This window comes from Epinephelus moara, chromosome 2 (genome assembly GCF_006386435.1).
Source record: "Epinephelus moara isolate mb chromosome 2, YSFRI_EMoa_1.0, whole genome shotgun sequence".
Taxonomy (NCBI): Eukaryota; Metazoa; Chordata; class Actinopteri; order Perciformes; family Serranidae; genus Epinephelus; species Epinephelus moara.
The window spans coordinates 6,636,750-6,656,432 of NC_065507.1; the positions used below are offsets into that span (position 1 = coordinate 6,636,750).

Here is a 19,683-nt window from a genome sequence, read left to right on the forward strand (position 1 = left end):
TAACAGTGCAGCACAATCCTGAAATTAAACTTTTCAGTTTCCAGCATTCTTGTGACTTGTACCCCGCCAGGTACCCTCCAACCTTTGACGCACCCCTCAAACCCCCACCAGAGCAGCCCGTCAGACTTGCACTTACGTTAAACGCTGTCAGCATGGAGATGAGGTGTCCACCAGCAGCCGCACCCCATCATGTGCGCCCCTCTCAGGCTCTGGCGGGTCAGAGGAGGGAGAGAAGAGGAAGCACCGGGTGCCGTAATCCTCGAGTACAATAAAACGAGCCTCATAACTCTGATGCCCTGTCTGTCAGAGCTAGGTTGAATGACTGATACATAATAAATGTGCTATTTACACAAGCTCTACACAAGTAATATTTATACTGGTTCAAATAAACAATATGATCATATTACCCCATCTTTGCTGAGCAACAGTTTAGTGTGAAAGGAGTTAAAGGCCTGAGTTCAGTGATTTATGCAAATAATATCCCGGGCTACTAATTGAAGTTTTACGGTAGTTTATGACTTGTTCAAGCATTGTTCAGTGTGCAGTATGGAACGCTCTGTGATTTTGGCATATTTATTTTTAAAACAATTGGAATTGCAAGCTTTTGAATTGGATTTGGCTGTGGTTACCATGGAAACCACCAAAGCATCTGTCAAACTTCTCTGACTCTGACCTCTGTGAAGACATCTACTAACCTGCAGGAGTTCATTAAACTTCATTCACACATTAACGGTAAGGAAAAACAAGCTTTCTTCAGCTGTTTCATTTGTATATAATGGCCTATAGTTTAGAGGACAGTATAAAAAAAACAACTTAAATCCAACTTTCTTTGGCTGTTGGAGACTGACTGACAGATGTAGAGCTCAGGGACCAACCATCACTGTTTATTCATTTTACACCATGACCTCATGTTGGTATTTAGTGAAGTCAACTGATTAGTTTGTTGGTTCTGTAAACTGTTATAAGGTGGTATTGTGAAGTGGAGGCTCTTCTTTCTCTGCACAAGTAAACTTAGCCACAGTTAGACTGTTGTATTGTACCCATATATATTTTCCAAATCCAGCATTAGTTCATGTTAAAGCTGCAGTTATTTAAAAGATGCACAACCTGACAACAGTGAGATACAAGGCCTCTGACTAATAGCACCTTGGTAGTAATTTTGTGAAATCACTGTTTTCATGGTCAAGATTTTTTGATAAAAATATGTTCATTTATGTGTTTGGGCAATATGTTTTATTGTTCATTGCTGTTATTACAGATGGAGGAACATCTGTCAGAAGAGAACAGTGACACAAGCAGCAGTTTGAGTTCAGCAGCAGTGGTAAGTTACTTTATCTTTAAAGCCACTGTGTAGAATTTAATAATTCCCTAATATGACACACCTCAGTCACAGTAATGTGTAAACTGGTTGCTGAACATCTGGCGAACGCATTTAAAAATGTGAAAACAAAGATACTACACTATAGTGACAGTATATAGCTAAGGGGGAGATGGATGTACATGATTATGCAGCCTAAATTATATTATTTGGTTTTATTATTTGTTTTATTATTTATTATTATTTATTTCATTGATTCTCATTATTTGAGATTTTGTGTTTTTTACGTGTAATTTTATGGTCATTGTGACGGATGTTGGTGACTGCATACTGTAACTCTAATATAACTTTGTTTTTATGCCTCTCATTCTCATGAAGGAGATATTTTAAGAAGGCTTTGAGGGAATTTCCTTAAATTTGGCACAAACGCCCATATAGACTCACGAATAAACTAATTAGATTTTAGTGGTCAAAGGTCAAGGTCACGGTGACCTAAAAAAAACAACATGTTTTTAGCCATAACTTAAGAATCAATAATTCTAAAGAAGACAATGCACTGGCACCACCTCGGTGCAGCACGTCAAGTGCGGCCCCTTGCACACACTGGAGGCATCGCACAGCAGCGCGTTCACAGATGACCATATGCAGTTATTACTACTTTTACTGAAAGATCAGTACCTCTTCAACCTCTGTGTTGACTGTCATTGTTCTGCAAAAACACTTTTCTGGCCATTACTCAACGTCATGACTCGGGAACAGAAGGGGAGACATTTGGTCAGGTGCTGAATTGATGATACTAATCTAGAAACTTTGCTGACTGTATAGATCTTCTGTGCTGCCAGGTTCAAACTGTGTTGAAGTATGTAGCTTCTTTGGTGCAACATTCATATGTGAAGCACAGTCAGCTGCCGTGGTTACATATGAGTTTGGACAGACATAGATGTTAACTGCAACTTGACTGGTAATTCTAGTTTGTATTCAGTCAAATCCTCAGTTATTCATCACTAAACTTCAAACTAGGTTTAAGTTTGAATTTTAGACAAACCCAACTCCATCTTTCACCGCTGTCCTGCCCAAATTCTTCTTGCGTTAGGACACCTCAGGCTATTTAATTAGAAATTTGGATTAACCATTTAATATCCCCTTGTGACTGTATCTCTTTCTTCGTCCATTTTTTGTTGTCATAGAAAGAGACCTGCAAAACCCTACATAGACCTCCAGGTGAGGGTGAGGAGAGTATTAATGGACAACAGCTGGCTCAACATCAGCCTCCCCACACTAGAAAGAAACCACACTGCTGCGACCAGTGTGAGAAGAGTTTCAGCAAATCAATCCACCTAAAGTTTCATCAGCGTATCCACACTGGTGAGAAGCCATACCTCTGTGACCAGTGTGGAAAGAGTTTTAGCTGGTCAGGCAGTCTGAAGAACCACCAGCTTATCCACACTGGTGAGAAGCCATACCTCTGTGAGCAGTGTGGAGAGACTTTCAGGCTTTTATGCACTTTGAAGAGACACCAGTTTATCCACACTGGGAAGAAACCACATGTCTGTCACCAGTGTGGGAAGAGTTTCAGTCAACTATACAGTCTGAAGAGTCACCAGAGTATCCACACTGGTGAGAAGCTTCACGTCTGTGGCTATTGTGGAAAGAGTTTCAGCCAATCAAACAGTCTGAAGAGGCACCAGCGTGTCCACACTAGAGAGTAGCATCGCGAGTTTTTAACAGTTTATATTTGCTGTTGTGATCCAATTTAATAATAATTATATGCATTGAACTGAAGTTGTCATACTTTTGGTTTTTTCTCCACTGTCAAAGCTACCACAGCACACACACACACACACACACACACACACACAAATACAGCTTCCTAAAGAGCAAAGCACCACCTTGCTACAGCAATACATGATAATACTAGAACTTAATGAGTACACCCCTTGCTTCCTCACAGCGCCAGCCTCTTGCCCAAATATGATCACTTCTGGCTCCAAAAAACCAAGATGGCGACAGCTGTAATGCCAAACTCCACCCATTTTCATCCGCTTATCCGGGGCCGGGTTGTGGGGGCAGCAGGCCAAGCAAACCACCCTAGACATCCCTCTCCCCGAGGTGTTCCCAAGCCAGATGAGATATGTATCCCCTCCAGCGTTTTCTGGGTCTGCCCCGGGTCCTCCTACCAGTGGGACGTGCCTGGAACACCTCCAATGGGAAGCACCCAGGAGGATCCGCATCAGATGCCCGAACCACCTCAACTGACCCCTTTCCACGAGAAGGGGCAACGGCTCTACTCCGAGCTCCCTCCAGATGTCTGAGCTCCTTACCCTATCTCTAAGGAAGAGCCCAGACACCCCACGGAGGAAACTCATTTTGGCCACTTGTATCCGCGATCTCATTCTTTCGGTCACTACCCAGAGCTCATGACCATAGGTGAGGGTTAGGACGTAGATGGACCAGTAAATCGAAAGCTTAACCTTTGGGCTCAGCTCCCTCTTCACCACAACGGTTTAGCACAGTGCCCGCATCACTGCAGATGCTGTGCCAAACCGCCGATCTATCTCACGCTCCATTCTACTCTCACTCTTGAAGATGACCCTGAGGTACTTGAATTACCTCGCTTGAGGCAGTAACTATTTCCCCAAAACAAACCAAAAACAGTGCTTTAAAAAATGTCTTGAAAGGTATTAAATTTAACTTCATGTCTCCTGCATGTACCTTATTAGTATGGATGTCTTCAACTGGGTGTCATTTTGGTGGCAGTGATGCTGTAGTTGATTCTGTTGATTGCCCTGGACACATTGGCTGATATCTTTTGAGTGAGTGACAGCCTTTTGCATGACAGATTAAGTGTTGTGTTGCACACAATGTTTCCAGAACTGTGTATGCAATGCATTCGATGTCCAACAGTTAAATGTAAGTCGATTTCTGACCACCAGGTGTCAGTGTTGACCTGCTTAGCTCCAGCCTATGACGTCCTCTGGCACACAACCAGCTCAATGGAGCAGATACTGAAGAATGATAGCCTACTGCTGTCTGATTCCTCAAGCCAAAAGATGGAAGAGTCAAAAAAAGGAACAAAAAAAGGGCCCATCACCAAATGTTAACTTTATTCTGCAGCTCAAAACACAGTCGTGGCCTGAAATGAAACAGGAAGCTACATATAAATTCTGCCAACTAAACATAAACTGATTGCAAAAGAAACAGCGAACGACAGAAATATGCCAGATGAATAATGGCATAGCCTCAGCTGAAAAACACACTTACCTAATTCACAACTCATTTCCTGGCGTGAACAACAGCATCACATCATTGCATTAGCTCCAGCAGGACCAGCCTGAGTCAGACACCACACATATTTGTTTTGTCAGACTGAAAGGGAGGAGTATGTTCCCAAAGCATGCTCCACAATCTGCCAGGAACGCCAGTGTTCCTGGAATAATACAAAGTGCCATGGGGTGTTGGTGGTTGTGCCTCATGTTTAAATTGAGCATTGGGGACACATTGGAAAACAACAGCAAAAAAAAAAAAAACGATGGAGCCAGCAGAGTGTTCTGACTGACACCTTGTTTACCTCTGAACTGGAGTGGAAGGGAAAGGAGGGCAGAGACAGAGATAGAAAAATGCTGTTTTCCATTTCCTCTGACAGACTCTCGCCTCTCTGTTGTGGTGCTTTCTGTTGTCTGGCTTAAGCCTAAAAAAAAGGAAACTGGGCACTAATCTGTTTTTGGGTTATGTGTAAAGATTAAAGTTTTTTTCAGTCTTTACATATATATCAAGCTTTTCATCTCATTCCTTTTGGCCTCTTTTCTGTAGCCCACTGCTTTGGCATACGCTTTCCAATTTTCACTTCCACTGAAGTGATTTCTCATTTCTGAGGTCCTGCAGAGGGAAGCAGCGTGCGTCTGTCCTTAAAGGGGCACTGCAACTATTTAGCACTGCACTTTCATTGGGAAACACAAGACAGATTAAAAACGTGGTCGAAACTGAAACAGCAGAGGCCACAAGATCCTGACTTCTTTACCCGACAGTCATGGCCTGGCTTGGCTTTGCTTGGTTTGGTTTGGGCCGTCAGCCCAGCGAGGCACTGATTTGCAACCTTCTTGAAAGTGTCTTTGACTGTTGATGGCTTGTCTTGACTGATGACGTTAAAAGCAGAGTGCTGATCCATGGTTTAAGTCCCCTGTTATTTTTGCTGCATGTGTTTTTCCACAGCAGGGCAGGTAAAAGAAGTTTACTTGTTGGAGGGGAGCTGTTTGCAGAGGTGTAGTAAGAAAGTGTTGCCTGCAGCTCTTCATCTAACATCTTCATCTGGCTGTTTCTGCTTTATTTCCTCCCTATTTTTAAGATTTATACTTCTATGTTGGATCATTGCCATACCTATTGCGTAGACTGTCTGTTGACGTAGAGCCTACGCCGTACCCTATGCCGTAGCCTGACGTGCACCTCCCCAGAAATGGAACAGCGCATCACAGCGACGCAGACCTCCTGTCTATTTCTATAAGCTGAAACCATTTCCTTCAGTGGAAACTAAGCTTTTATTTACTTTAATTTCACAGATAAGAAACAATAAATTGTGAAGACAATAAAGCCTCCACAAAATAGCATTTTAAGTCTTGTGTGTGATTTATCCTGGCTTCATATGAGCAGAGGAAATCTCGTCACTGGTAACATTTAACAAAGGTGTTACCTTTGTTAAATGTTGCTGTTGTCCCTGGCTTCATATAAGTACAGGAAAAGTCTGCTAGCTGCTAGGCTAATTTATACAATGTAAAATGCCATAGGCTTGTGCTAATAACATTAGCATGTTGTATTTGTTTGGAAAAACATGTTTAGTATCAGACAGTTGTTTTGTCAGTGAACCTTGTGAGCTGTAATGGAGCCAAATTATGTGCCGTTACCTTTGTTAAATGTTGCTGTTGTCCCTGGCTTCATATGAGCAGAGGAAAAGTCGGCTAGCCACTAGGCTAATTTATACAATGTAAAATGCTATAGGCTTGTGCTTAAAACATTAGCATGTTGTATTGTGGGTCAAGGGTTGGCTACAGTTGGTGCGATGTCACCACTAGGGCGGGAGGCCTGGCTTTTGGACCTACTCCTGAAAGGGTCCATCTCCGGCGCAGCTTGGCGTGGCACAGCGCGTCTAAACTAATAATGGGGAACGCAAATTGGCATGACATGGCTTGACTCAGCGCGGGTAAAAGTGACAGTGGAAAAGACACATTAGTCTCTATGTGAGCCAAGCTCTATATTTTCTACCATGCAGCTGAAGAGTGTTGAGAACCTCCCAGTTTTTCTTGCTTGTATTGAAATATCTATTCTGAACTTCTTAAATCTTGCCCCTGACAGATGCCATCTATACTATGGAAAAAAGTACTAAAACTAATACTGAAACTTATAAAAACTAAACTAAAACCAAACATGGTTATACAATAAAAACTAAACTGAAACAAGCAGACCCTCTCTTGAAACTAACCGAAGCTAAACTGAATTAAAAACAAAACTTTAAAACAAAATAAAAACTAATTAAATATCCAACACAATAAAAACTCTGGTCCTTCCACACCCGTGCAGACTCTTCCACTGCTTCATCTTAACCCCGACCAGTAATTGGAGGCTCTGAGTGGTGTCAAGAGATGATTCTCTGCAGGTGAGTCACAGACTGGCTGAACACATGAGCCTCAGACCGAGCCAGAGCAGCCTGTGCAGCGCATGGCTGTCTGTCTGCTGCAGCTACAGCCGAGGGTGAAATAGTCACTGGCTTGGATTCGTGAGCAGCCAGGCTCCAGACTCAGACATACAGTCCCTGCTCTTCTTGCGTCTACCACGGCTTGAACTGTCAAAGAGGAAAACAACAACTACAGCATATGGCAGATGTGCACAAGCCATCATGCACACCACACTGCACGCATGGATTAAAAAGAACATATATTCGAACTGCCTCCCTGGTTCTTGTTCTGGTTCTTTGAGCTCTTATTTAACATGGGGATATGTACTCTTTTACATCGTAGTTGTGGTAATTTATCTTTCTTTTTCGTGATCTATAGACCTGAAATGTAATCTACTGTCTGCTGTTCTCATTCACTCTTTTACTTTTAGTATAATCACCTGCTCGGGGTGCTGCAGAAAGAGCAGGTAGGTGTAGTAAAAGTCTCCAGCCACGTCAGCAGCTAGTTTCTCTCATGCTGCGCTCATGTCATAATTATAAAATAGTTGAGTGGAAAATTCCTCTGTGTCAACCTCTGATTGTAACTGAAACTCCGAGTTGGAGACATCAGGGATTTGGCAAAAAGAACTGCAGTGTCAGGTGTCAAAAAGGCTGCTGTGCAACACCAGTTCATTCAAATCCAATATAACCGTATTACAATCGATTCAGCTAATTCAAAAGATGTGTTGGGTGGTGTGACTACAAGGCTAGCTTTCATGCTAATCATGAACACTCACAAGTAGGAATACTGGGAGGTTTTCAGTGTCACCCCCTCATCCCTCCATCTTCATCTTTTCATCCCGCACCCTTTATCCCTCGACCCTTATCCCTTCTTTCGTTATCTCCGACCCCATCCCCTTATTCCTTCACCCTTCATCGTACATCCTATCATCCCTCCATCCCTCCATCCTTATCCTTTCATTCTTTAATACCTTGATAATCATCCCTTCATGCCTTCCTCCAAACCATTCAAAATCGTTATTTAATTGGCGTTTTGCCTTTAATGGACAGGACAGTGTGAGAAATGGGGGAGAGAGAGAGAGAGTGGGGGGACGACATGCAGCAAAGGGTTGCAAGCCGGAGTCGAACTCACAACCGCTGCAGTGAGGCATCACCTCTATACATGGGGCGCTGGCACTATCCACTAAGCTACCGACACCCCGGTGGGGTCTTTTTAGTGAATGCCAAAAAGTCTGCAAGATTTCAGAACGAGACTTCTCCTTAAGCGAGACTTGGTTACACACACTGACAAATGTATCAGCGAAAGGCAGACATGGGGGAAAGTCACACATGTGCAAGTCACAAGCAAGTCTTAAGTCTTTACCTTCAAGTCTCAAGCAAGTCCCAAGTTCGTTGTGGTGAGAATCAAGCAAGTCAAGTCAAGTCCCTGCTATAAGTCAAGCAAGTCAAGTCGAGTCATTGCTCAGGTCAAGCAAGTCACAAGTCAAGTCATATGTCACATACAGCAAACAGCTCCTCACAATCTGCTAGCTACATGTCCTCTGAATATGCTGTGAAAAAGTCCGGTCTCTGTAGGCAACCCTGGCTCCGCAAATGGCAACAAAAACATTTGGGTCCAGGCTGCACCAACCAGCCAGTGCGGGACCAGCGAAAGCAAGCACACACACATGAACGCAGTTAGAGCTGCAGGCTCCAATGAGGCTAAAAACAGAGTTCATATGACATTTTTCCAAACAACTTTTTATGTCGGGGCTTCAGGACACTTGGATCACTACGGACGAGCAGTATGGAGATATTTTGTGGTTTCAATTATGTGTTTTTGGACGTTTGAATCTGGGGCACCGTCAGCCTCCATTAGGTGGAGTTGTGTTGCTAAGTTACCTCCTCTCCCCTTGGATCTCCGCAAGTGTTGTGAGGACTCTAAAACTTCACCTGAGCCTCCATCGGCATGAGGGTGAGTAGATAATGGCTGAATTTTCATTTCTGGGTGCACTATCCCTTGAACAGGTGTGTAAATCCAGGGTAACTAGCAGCTATCGCTCGTTCATGACAGAGTCAGGGGCGAGCTCGCTCCATTGTGTTTGATAACATTGTTGAATGTAAACAGAAGTGATGCCTAACGGTGCTTAGCCTTTAATATTGAACTAAAGCCAAGTCCTTTCGAGTCATCTGTCTCAAGTCAAAGTCAAGTCTCAAGTCATGAATACAAAGTCAAAGTCAAGTCAGGTCTTTTATCAACATTAGTCAAGCAAGTCTCAAGTCATCATATTTGCGACTCAAGTCTGATTTGAGTCAAGTCATGTGACTCGAGTCCCCCATCTCTGACGAAAGGTGAAGACAACAGTTTAATTTCTCAGTAGAGTCTGTTTAATAATGTTGTCAGACACTTATGGTGACAGTCTGAGCTTGCCAGTGGCAAAAACAAACACTTTTAGAAGACATAATGGTGCACAATTGCCCGTAGGGATCACATTGCAGCCTGTTTCATCACTGCTGCTTCCGTTTCTCTCTAAATACTGGACCAGTTTCAAAAATTGTTGTCTTCATTAATCACTTTGACACAAAAGCTTGGTAAAATAGAGTCCAGCTTTAAAGATACCATGTTTCCTCTAAATTCAAAAGGATAAATTGTACATTTTATGCACGTTGTTCAGAATTGATCACAACCAGACACAGAAAGTACGAACATTTTTCAGTCTGTTGACTTTAGACCAGATTTGAATTCAAATGCATCCTCAAAACACATGAGCACACTTAACTCTGGCTTTGTGTGAAACCTCTTCCCACTGCGGTCGGCTGTGAGGAGCACACTGGCTCGGGTGAATTCAGGGACATATCTCTGCAGCACACACACACACAAGCTCAAATCACCTACATATGGGAGGCAAAGTGAAGGGAAGTTCAGCCAAGTGGAGACAAAGTACTCTCTTTTATTTCCAAAGAAGCAGAAATCCTCATGGTGACTCAGTGACATTGACTGTCAGTACACCAACGAATTATGACCGGCTCCACAACCGGTCCAAGGAAAGAGAGACCCACAGAGTGAAGTCGTGACACGCAAGGGCTGGATGGAGACAGACAACTGGGGAAATGGAGGGAGAAAGAGAAGGGGGAAAAAGAAGGGTGTAGTGAGACAGACGACATAATGAAAGGCTGAGAATGAAAACATCTGATGCAAAGTGTCTGCCGGAGGACTTGGGGGAGGATTCAGTGAGCGCTGGTGAGAACAGCCACGGCAGCTTTCTCTGAAGTCAGGCACTGAAAAGCAGGCAGACAGGCAGACACACACACACACACATCCTAACTGGCACTTTCGCAGCCTCGTTCACAAACAATAGACATGAACAAGACTTGCTCTTACACAACTCCAAATCCACTGCATGCATGCGCACACACAGACACAGCATGGGAGCTCTGAGTCATGTTGGGTTGGAACTGACTCTGTTTCACTGAGATCAACTTTCTGACTTTATGAGTAACAGACACTCTTCTGTCTTTAGTGATCTTTGTTATATCTTTGTTATATCTTTGTTCGTGCCAATAAAGCTATTTAGCTGAAAAATTTAATCAGATAAATTTGCACATGCTATATGTTGTTTGTTATTTATTATTATTGTTTGTTAGTTAAGTTGTTTATTTGTGTTGATAGCTTTTGTTCTTATTAGTAATAAATACAATATAAATATGGAGATAATAAGATAATAGTGATGACAACAACAATAAAAATAAATATAAAATAATAAAAAATAAAAAAGTAAGAAAAAAGAAAAGACATATTATTATTATCATCATCAATAATAATAATAATAATAATGATAATAATAATAATGATGATAATAATAGAATTTTATTTTTTTTAGTATTTATTTATTTTATTTTATTTTATTTGGTAGGGGGTCACCAGGGGAAGCTTGCCTTGGGTACCAAATGTGCTGGGTCTGGCACTGGATAGATAAATATATACACAGATTTAAATGAATAATTTGAAATGCTATAGACTGTTAGCTTAGCTTAGCTTAGCATAAATACATAAATGGTTAAAGCCAATTAGATATAATGTGTTAATTAGGGATGAGTGAATATTGATCCACTCTAAACTTTGGGCGAGAGAATGCATTAGCACATTTAGCTAAATGTTGATCTGTTCCCTTTATGACTCACTGACAACGAGTGGAGAAAATCAACTGGAGTGTTTTACACTGACAGGCAAGTGATACCTGCTGTGTTAAACCCATCAACTTCAATTCTGCGCTTCTCTTTGGAATTGATTTGAGGCCAGCTGCTCAGGGAGCCCATGGTCTAGTTTTCACAATGAGCCTAATTTCATCCAGGCCTTCAGAACCCACTGAGCCTGCTTGCTCATGATTAAACCTGCTGTTGATACTGTTACAGGTGTGATACAGATAGATGTGTCTGGTAATTGGACTGGGACAAAGGCAAGGGAGTTAATATTGAGAGCCTTAAAATACAAGATGACCAACAGCTCGACATCCTGTCTGATAAGACTCAGTGTACAGTTGCTCAACTGTGTACATTACGCTGTGGGTGGGGTCACTGTGAGTGTAACCTCTAAGCACTTTAGCCCAAACAAACAACCGCATTAATCTCAGAGTCGTGAGCTGGTGTTTTTTGTTTTGGTGGTGAGTGGCATTACATGTGGGGAAATAAGCTTATTTACCCATTAGCTTAGGTTTAATCCATAAATCCAGCTGTTCCCATTTAATACCAGCTTAAAGGTATAAAGGTATATATTCCATTGAACATGAGTATATGAAAAAGTGAAGATCAAAACAAAGTAGCCTGTGAACATTAATCAAGGGCATGGGAAAGCATAGACGTAGATGTTGTGGCTGTTAGGGGGATTTTTGACCAAATGAAAGACATTTACACCATAAATTGATGCAGAAAATGCATAAACATTCCCCAGAATGCAGGAAATTACATGTTTGATGCTCAAAATTTTCTGGCAGAGGACCCACCAACACCATGTTTCATATGTGCCCTCCTGGATGTTGAAACGAAACAAACAGACATGTGGGAAAGTAAAAGAAAACTCGAGTAGGCTAACGATTCAGTTTCACAGAGAGGAAAGTCCGGTAGTCTGGGACACTTGCTTAACACTACCTTGAGTGTTAATTTTAGAACTTGAGGTTGTATATGTTGCAGAGTAAAATACTTTACTGTGGACCTTCAAACACATCACCAGAGATGTCCTCAAAAAAAGTCACCATGTCCTCTAACAAGACAACAGTAAAGTCCCAGTGTCTTCAAATGCAACACATTCTCACCTCGTCACATATCAACGTTTTGTCATGGACTTTCCACGTCCACACACGACGTTAAGGTACCCTGGGTGCGTTGGTTGTTGACGTTCTGGGACACCGTGTCAAGTTCTCTTTTTTCTAAAATACACTTCAGTTTTAACAGGAAATCTTTTACATACAGTCTCTTTTAAAATAAACGCACTACATCAGTACAACACTGCAAATTGACATTTTTTCTTTCAACAACTAACGCACGTGATTAGGTTTACGCAACAAAAACACAGTTGGTTTCTGCAACAAAAACACCTGGTTATATTTAGGAAAGAAGAACAGGGTTTAGCTTTAGAGTTTTATGGGATGCGAACACCGCTCTCTTGGGTGAAAGTTGGTGTTTGTTGGACCCATCCACCACCACTTCTGCCTGCCCCACTTGGACTTTCACCACCTTAACTGTCGTTCTTGTCCCGCCGTGTGCTGTTAAACTATAACAGCAACCAGCCACGTATCATGGCAGCGTTAAAGGACGCCTTTTTTCATTCGTTTCTGATGCCGCAAGTCACTGCCCAAGCACCGAATTTTGACGACTTTGGGGTGAGACCGTGCTCTCAAACAAGTACTTTCTAATTAACAGCATCTTATCTTGTTACTGTTCCTAACATTGGTCAAATTTGTTGCCATATCAAACTACAAACATTATTAATCATAAATAAACAAATTTCAACCATAAAATTTGCTCAGGTGTTGGACCTTGCCCACTCTTGTGTCGGGATCGGCTGCAGACTGACTTGGCAGAGATGGGGGCCATCTTGTTTTTACATGGATTAGTGTGTTGTGCTCTTACGACCATGAGATGGCACTAAAAGTGTCCACGGACGAGGACAACAGGTCTAAGTTAAGCAGAATGAAGTATAAGGCGGAATTTATACTTCTGCGTTCAATTGACGCTGTAGCCTGACGTGCACCTCCACAGAAATGTAACTACACGTTGGGGCAACGCAGACCTCCTGTCTGTTTCTGTAAGCTGAAACCATTTCCCTCAGTGGAAACAAAGCTTTTATTTACTTTGATTTCACAGATAAGAAACAATAAATTGTGAAGACAATAAAGCCTCCACAAAAATAGCATTTTAAGTCTTGTGTGATTTATCCTGGATTCATATGAGTAGAGGAAATCTCTGCTAGTCGCTAGGCTAATTTATTCAATGTAAAATGCCATAGGCTTGTGCTAATAACGTTAGCATGTTGTATTTGTGGGGAAAATGTGTCCAGATAAAGACAAGTGTTTGTCTGTGAATGCTGTGAGTTATAGTGAAGCTGATTTGTGTTTGAAGTTGTCTCTATTAAGCCATGTTTAATGTGTGTTTAATGTGTGTTTTGAATCAACTAAACTTTACAGCATTTCACAGAAACTAGTGGCGACTACTATTTTGGAGGTGTAACGGCAGAGCGACACAGACACACCAACGCACAAGTAGTGTAACGGCAGAGCGACACAGACACACCAACGCACAAGTATGAATCCAGCTTCAGGTGCAGTAAACCCAAAATGTGATGTCCCCATATAAGGACACAGGGTCTCAGGAGGATATTTATTGAGCATCACATGAAAGAAATTAACAGAAATCCAAAATTTCACAACTGGGACTTAAAGATGCCTGCAGTTGCATACACACCCTAATATAGCCGTGTGCTTCAAGCACAATAAAGTAAACTCCAAACGGCAGCAGACAGATCGTGATTATACTCAGAATAAAACTATGTGAGGCACGAAGTGGCCTCCACCCTGCGTCAAGCTCCTGAAAAACGAGAATTGAACAGGAAGTTTGGTGGTGAGACATGCAAAATAAAAGCATGCAATCAGCCACGTTTTGGAGTAAATAACTTTCAGCTGCATAAAACACACAAACACACTCTGGGAAATGACAGAATAAATAATGACGCAGCGTTGCGCGTGCGTAAAAGATGCAAAAATAACAAATGCAAATGTAACGTTTTTGCACAAATGTTTCCTCGTGCACGTCGTGAGCGGAAACCGTGTTATCATTGTGTTTAACTTGACGTCAGTCACCTTTCCTTGATCCCGACCCTCCAGCCAATCAGCGGCTGTCAGAGACACATGAACGGTGATAATATCCACGGAACAGGCAGCAGGCAGGAGGAACAAAGAAAGCCGCCCGTTGCGTGGAAAACGTCCCCTGACTTCGTCAACACGGACAAATACCCACTCCACAGAGGCAGCTTTGGCTTTTACTTTAAAACACTTTCCCTTAAACTGTTACATGCCACAGTGTGTCGTCGGTCCGGCTGGCTGCTTCGGCTCAGGATAGAGGAAACTTGGCGTCGTGAGAGGTTTGTCGGGTCGCGTTTCTCCAAACCTTCGCTGGTCGGAAGGTACCGCACGGTGAGTTTGTTTGCTCTTTCCCGTGAGACTGTGGTGTGTTACAGAGCCCAAACAACTGTGTAAGAGTCGTGACTGTGTTGTGTTGTTGTTTTACATTTTGAGAAGCAGAGAAGTCGTGTTTCAAACTTTTCTGTTGTGTTTTTCCTGAGGTAGGTAGCGCTGATACCTTCGCTTCGCACCCTGCCAGGAGAGCGTCTCCAAACCTCGATTAAAAATATGTAAATTTAATGCTTTATTCTTCCTCGACAAACTAACACACAAAGAAGAGTTCAACTTACATTATTTTCTGACTCTTCAGTGTCCTCACATGTGTTCGGCATGAAATTGTCAACACTAGGAGCTCATTTTATTCACTTAAAACAACATAACTTGTTGAATTGTTTGTCACACTGAACTTCAACAGCAGGAACTGCTGCTGCAGAAAATTGCAGCTTGTTTAATGCGCACAAACGTGACCAAAAACACCCTGGTGACACATTAAATCTACCCAGTTGTGTTTTTATGATTCAACGTGTAGGCTATAGATAACGCCAATCCCAAAATGCCAGAATTTGAATGATTATTTTTTTCTCCATTCAAGCGAGAGCAGTTCACACAAGGCTGTGTCTGCTGTTGCAAACCAGTTGGCTGCCTCTGAGGAACACTTGTATTTATGCCTTATTCATGCATGAATCAAATGATAGTTTTCCCTGGAATTAATTTCTCAGTATGTGTGCTGGAGGAAGTGAAAAAGCAAGACATGAATCTGTTGCCAGCATTTTAAGTTGCTTATATTTTTGTGCAGTTTTCAGCTAAGAGCGGGCAGACTGCTGCTTTTTCTCTCCGAGCCTTGACTATTCAAAAGCTTAAATTATTCCAGGTGAGCAAACAAAACACCCTAATGCCTGAGAAGCAGTAAAAAAAGTGGGCTGTTTGACTTCATTCAGTGCCCATTGGTTTGAAGTGTGCCTGCTATTCAAAGGCTAAATGCTTTGCCTGTAAGCACACCATCTGCTTTGCCCTCCTGGGCATTGGCAGGCTACTGTCCAGATAGTGTTATGAGAGATTTGTGTGGGTGGACCACAGCAGATGGTGAGATGGAGAACATTGCTGGCTGATGTGGTAGCTAGGCTCACTGTTGTGGTTGTCGGTCTCTTTCAGTTGTGGTTGGTGCAGTAAACAAAAAACAAAATCTTATAACGTGAGCATTTTTTTAGGACAGCTACAGTCAGCATGACAAATGGTTTGGGTGTTAATTATCCTCTGTGTGCTGTTGAAGCCAGGTCAGACGCTCCCATCGCAGAGGAACTATTGACCCCTGCACTCTGTTTCTCATCGTCTGGGGTTTGACCCGGTGACCACTGTGACATCAGTTGACCTCCCTGTTACCGCGAGGGTGGGTGGCACAAATACATCCACAGTGTTCAGAGTTCAACAGTCTGCTCTTTCAATCCAGAGTTTAACAGGAAGCAAATAAAGGCGCACTGGTCTGTTTAGTCTGGTGAGCTGAGCTGAAAGGCGAAGCTTTTGATTTACTGGTTCATCTACGCCCCAGCCCTCACCTATGGTCATGAGCTCTGGATAGTGACTGAAAGAATGGGTGTCCTCCGTGGGGTGTCTGGGCTCAGCCTTAGAGATAGGGTGAGGAGCTCGGACATCCGGAGGGAGCTCTGAGTAGAGCTGCTGCTCCTTTGTGTAGAAAGGGGTCAGTTGAGATGGTTCGGGCATCTGATCAGGATCCTCCTGTTACAGGTGTTCTGGGCAAATCCCACTGGTAGGAGGCCCCGAGGCAGACCCAGAACACACTGGAGGAATTACATATCTCATCTGGCCTGGGAACACCTTGGGGTCCCCCAGGAGGAGCTGGGAAGTGTTGCTGGGAAGAGGGACGTCTGGGGTGCTTTGCTTGGCCTGCTGCCCCCCCGCAATAAGTGGGTGAAAATGGATGGATGGATGGATGATGATATTGATCCTTTTTGTGACACAGCCAGTCGGGGTTGATTTGCCACATCTTTTAACCCTGGTAGCGGCATGCAGCTGTGACAGTGACTTCATTAATGTACCAATCTGTTCCAGTTCAGACGAGCATCGGTGATATCGTTGTAATAATGTTCTGCTAGAGACACATATAGCCTGCAAATCATCTGTGGGTTTGACCGGCCCGTTTAGCTCCCCCAGAGCTAAAGTACAGCACGGCTTCACTTTTCGGGCGGCGATTATCAAATTAAGTTTGTCTTTTTTTTTATTATGAAAAATTGAATGACATAGTGACGTTCAAGCATTAATGTTTTTGTGACGTTGCAAGATCACAGTCGCTGCATCCTGGTCTCAGTGCTGCCCAAGACGATTGTGATTGGTTTAAAGAAAGATAATAATAAAAGAGGACAAGAATAACCCGATGACATCACACACGTTGTGAAAGACGACTGGGGATGATTGATGTGGACCATCGCTTAGTGTGTCATGTCTGTCGGCCACGTCACGGCACAATTTTATGACTCCACAATCGCCTAATGTGACATAATGACTTTCAGAGCGGACAGAAATGTTGTGTAGGGTGAACCAGGCATAAGGGCTGCAACTGCAAAGATTATTTAATTATCGACTAATCTAATTATTTTCAAACCTAATCGTTTATCCTCGTCTATAGAATTTCAAAAAAATAAATCACAATTTCCCTGAGCCCAAAGTGACATGTTCACTTTGCTTCTTCTGTCCAACCCACAATCTAAAACCCAAGTACTCTTCATTTACTAACACAACTGACAAAGAAAAGCTGCAAATTTTCACGTTTAAGAAGCTGGAGGCAGCAAACGTTTGACATTTTTGCTTGGAGCAATGACTGAAATTAACAACTGATTATCAAAATTGTCTGTAAATAATTTTCTGTCGATCGACTGATCAGTTAATTAACTAATTGTTGCTGCTCTAATGTAAGTACAAAGGCACACTGAGCTGTCTACTGAATTGGTGTAACTGGTCCGTCCCACTTGAGTCATAGCTGTCGCCTCATGAGACACACAAGAAATACTTGAATGATTGAACATCACTGAGGGCGACCTCACTAATGACTCGTACACCAGCTATAAAAATGGCACATTGTCTCTGAGATTAAAATTCAACATCTCCACCCATCAGTCAGCTGCAGGAGCCTGACAGTGTAGCTGCTGGTACTTGGGTGATCCCACTATTATGCTCACAACATCCCTGTCAGGATATCTGGTGGATTTATGTTGACAAATGAGGTGGGAAATGATTGCCGGGCTCCTCCATCGAGCCTCTTGTGTCAAGTAGCAAATTAGTTGTAATGACAGCTGCGGGTGACACCCAGGTAACAACTGCTTACTCTAGCCTTCAGCCTCCTGCTGCTGTCACAGACCCAGTCCTAACATCCATCATGAAAATGAGGCTTCAGCGCGGTCGGCTTCTTTTGCACGATTTGTTTGTCAAGTTTTTATCATCAAGAAGCTGCGCCTTTTTTGATTACAGAATCTGACCTGACTAATATGATGATACAGCACGTGTCTTCTGTGCTCAATTGGTTATCAAAGTAATTGTTAATTTTCAAATTGAATAATTGCTTCAGCTTTGCTCTGCATATCTTCTAGTAAGAGGTTCACATGAAAGGTCGCTCCCACTCGTCTGCTTATTTTTATGGTCTCATATAACGTGAATACAGCAGTAGACATGTGACAAAGAAAAGCCGAGCCTGAGATGTAGAAGTGGGCGAGATATCAAATATACTTTATGTATTGCAGCTTGTTCACGTGTGAGACATAAAATGACTATAACATGAACATTGGGTAGAAATGGTCACTGCATTTTTTTTAACCACTGGCATGAGACTCGCTTTGGCATTTTGGTACTCTCGCTGTCTCCTATGGCTCTCACCCTCCCACAGACACACACACAAGAAAACACACAAACATGATACGTCACACATACAATCCTCCTCCCATCCCATGATCCAGACCACTTCCTCTCGAGAGACAGTATGTGAGCAGGGCAAAGCATGTCTCTCATCTGCAGGGCTTCAGACCTCTAACGTTACTATTTAGTCACATTTTGCGACCAACTGTGACATGCAAATGTTATTAATATATGGACTGGAGAACTGTTAGCTTGTTTCCATCTCACAGTTAATTAATCATGGCGTTAAACGGCATTGCACTAACAGTTGAACTTAATGGAATTAACGATAACGTGAGCAGAGGAAGTGTGTGCTTTTTTTGTACCTGCAGGGCTCCAAATGGCGTCTATTAAGTCACATTTTGCAACCATGGAGCACCAGTGCGACTTGCAAATACTAATTATATATGAACTGGAGAGCTGTTAGTTTGTTTCCAGTTCACAGTTAATAAATCCTCATGTTTAAAGGTGCAGCGGTAACAGTTTAACTTTATGCTAACTGCTGACAGCTGACAGCTAGGGGTGGGAATCACCAGAGGATCCACGATACAGTATTATCACATGCAATTTTGCAACATGTGGTGTATGGCGAAAAAATATATTGCGATTTATTTCCCTTTTTCAGCTGTAAATTAAGTCCACAAATGTAATTTGTAATGTAGTAATTTGTTTAACTTTATCATAACGGTACTTTGTTTAACTTTGTTATGACGGTAGCTAATTTATCTAACTTTATTGTAACTGTTGTTCATTCAATGATTTTGTATATTGGCAGTTTACAGCAGTGTTTCCCAACTGGTGGGTTGCTGTCCTAAAGAGGGTCACAGCTTTATTCTAAATGGATCCCCAGATGACCCGCAAGCTTGTCAAGTTTTTAAAATCACACGTTATTTTGAAGTATAATATATTTCCAGCACAGAGCATTCATTTTGAAGTGCCATTTCCTGTTGTACGTTAAGTGACTAACAGACAGCTACTTAACAGTAGAGTTGTACCGATACCAGTATCTGAAATGCCTCTGATACTGCCTAAAATGCGGTATCGGGTATCGGCGAGTACAGCCGATACTGCCTAAAATGCGGTATCGGGTATCGGCGAGTACAGCCTTTGACCAATCCGATACCACGTAATGCCTCACGTCATTACGCATA

The 19,683-nt window shown here is 42.5% G+C and overlaps 1 protein-coding gene across 2 annotated transcripts in view; it reads left to right on the forward strand.

Annotated features, from left to right (window-relative positions):
* The first annotated feature begins 14,364 nt into the window (after window positions 1-14,364).
* The window catches only part of LOC126397966 (SPRY domain-containing SOCS box protein 4-like), a 73,306-nt gene continuing 67,987 nt past the window's right edge, over window positions 14,365-19,683 (forward strand). For both annotated transcript variants that reach the window (XM_050057096.1, XM_050057108.1), the window contains exon 1: window positions 14,365-14,644. The gene's annotated coding sequence lies outside the window, so the exon portion shown is untranslated. The remainder of the gene's footprint in view (window positions 14,645-19,683) is intronic.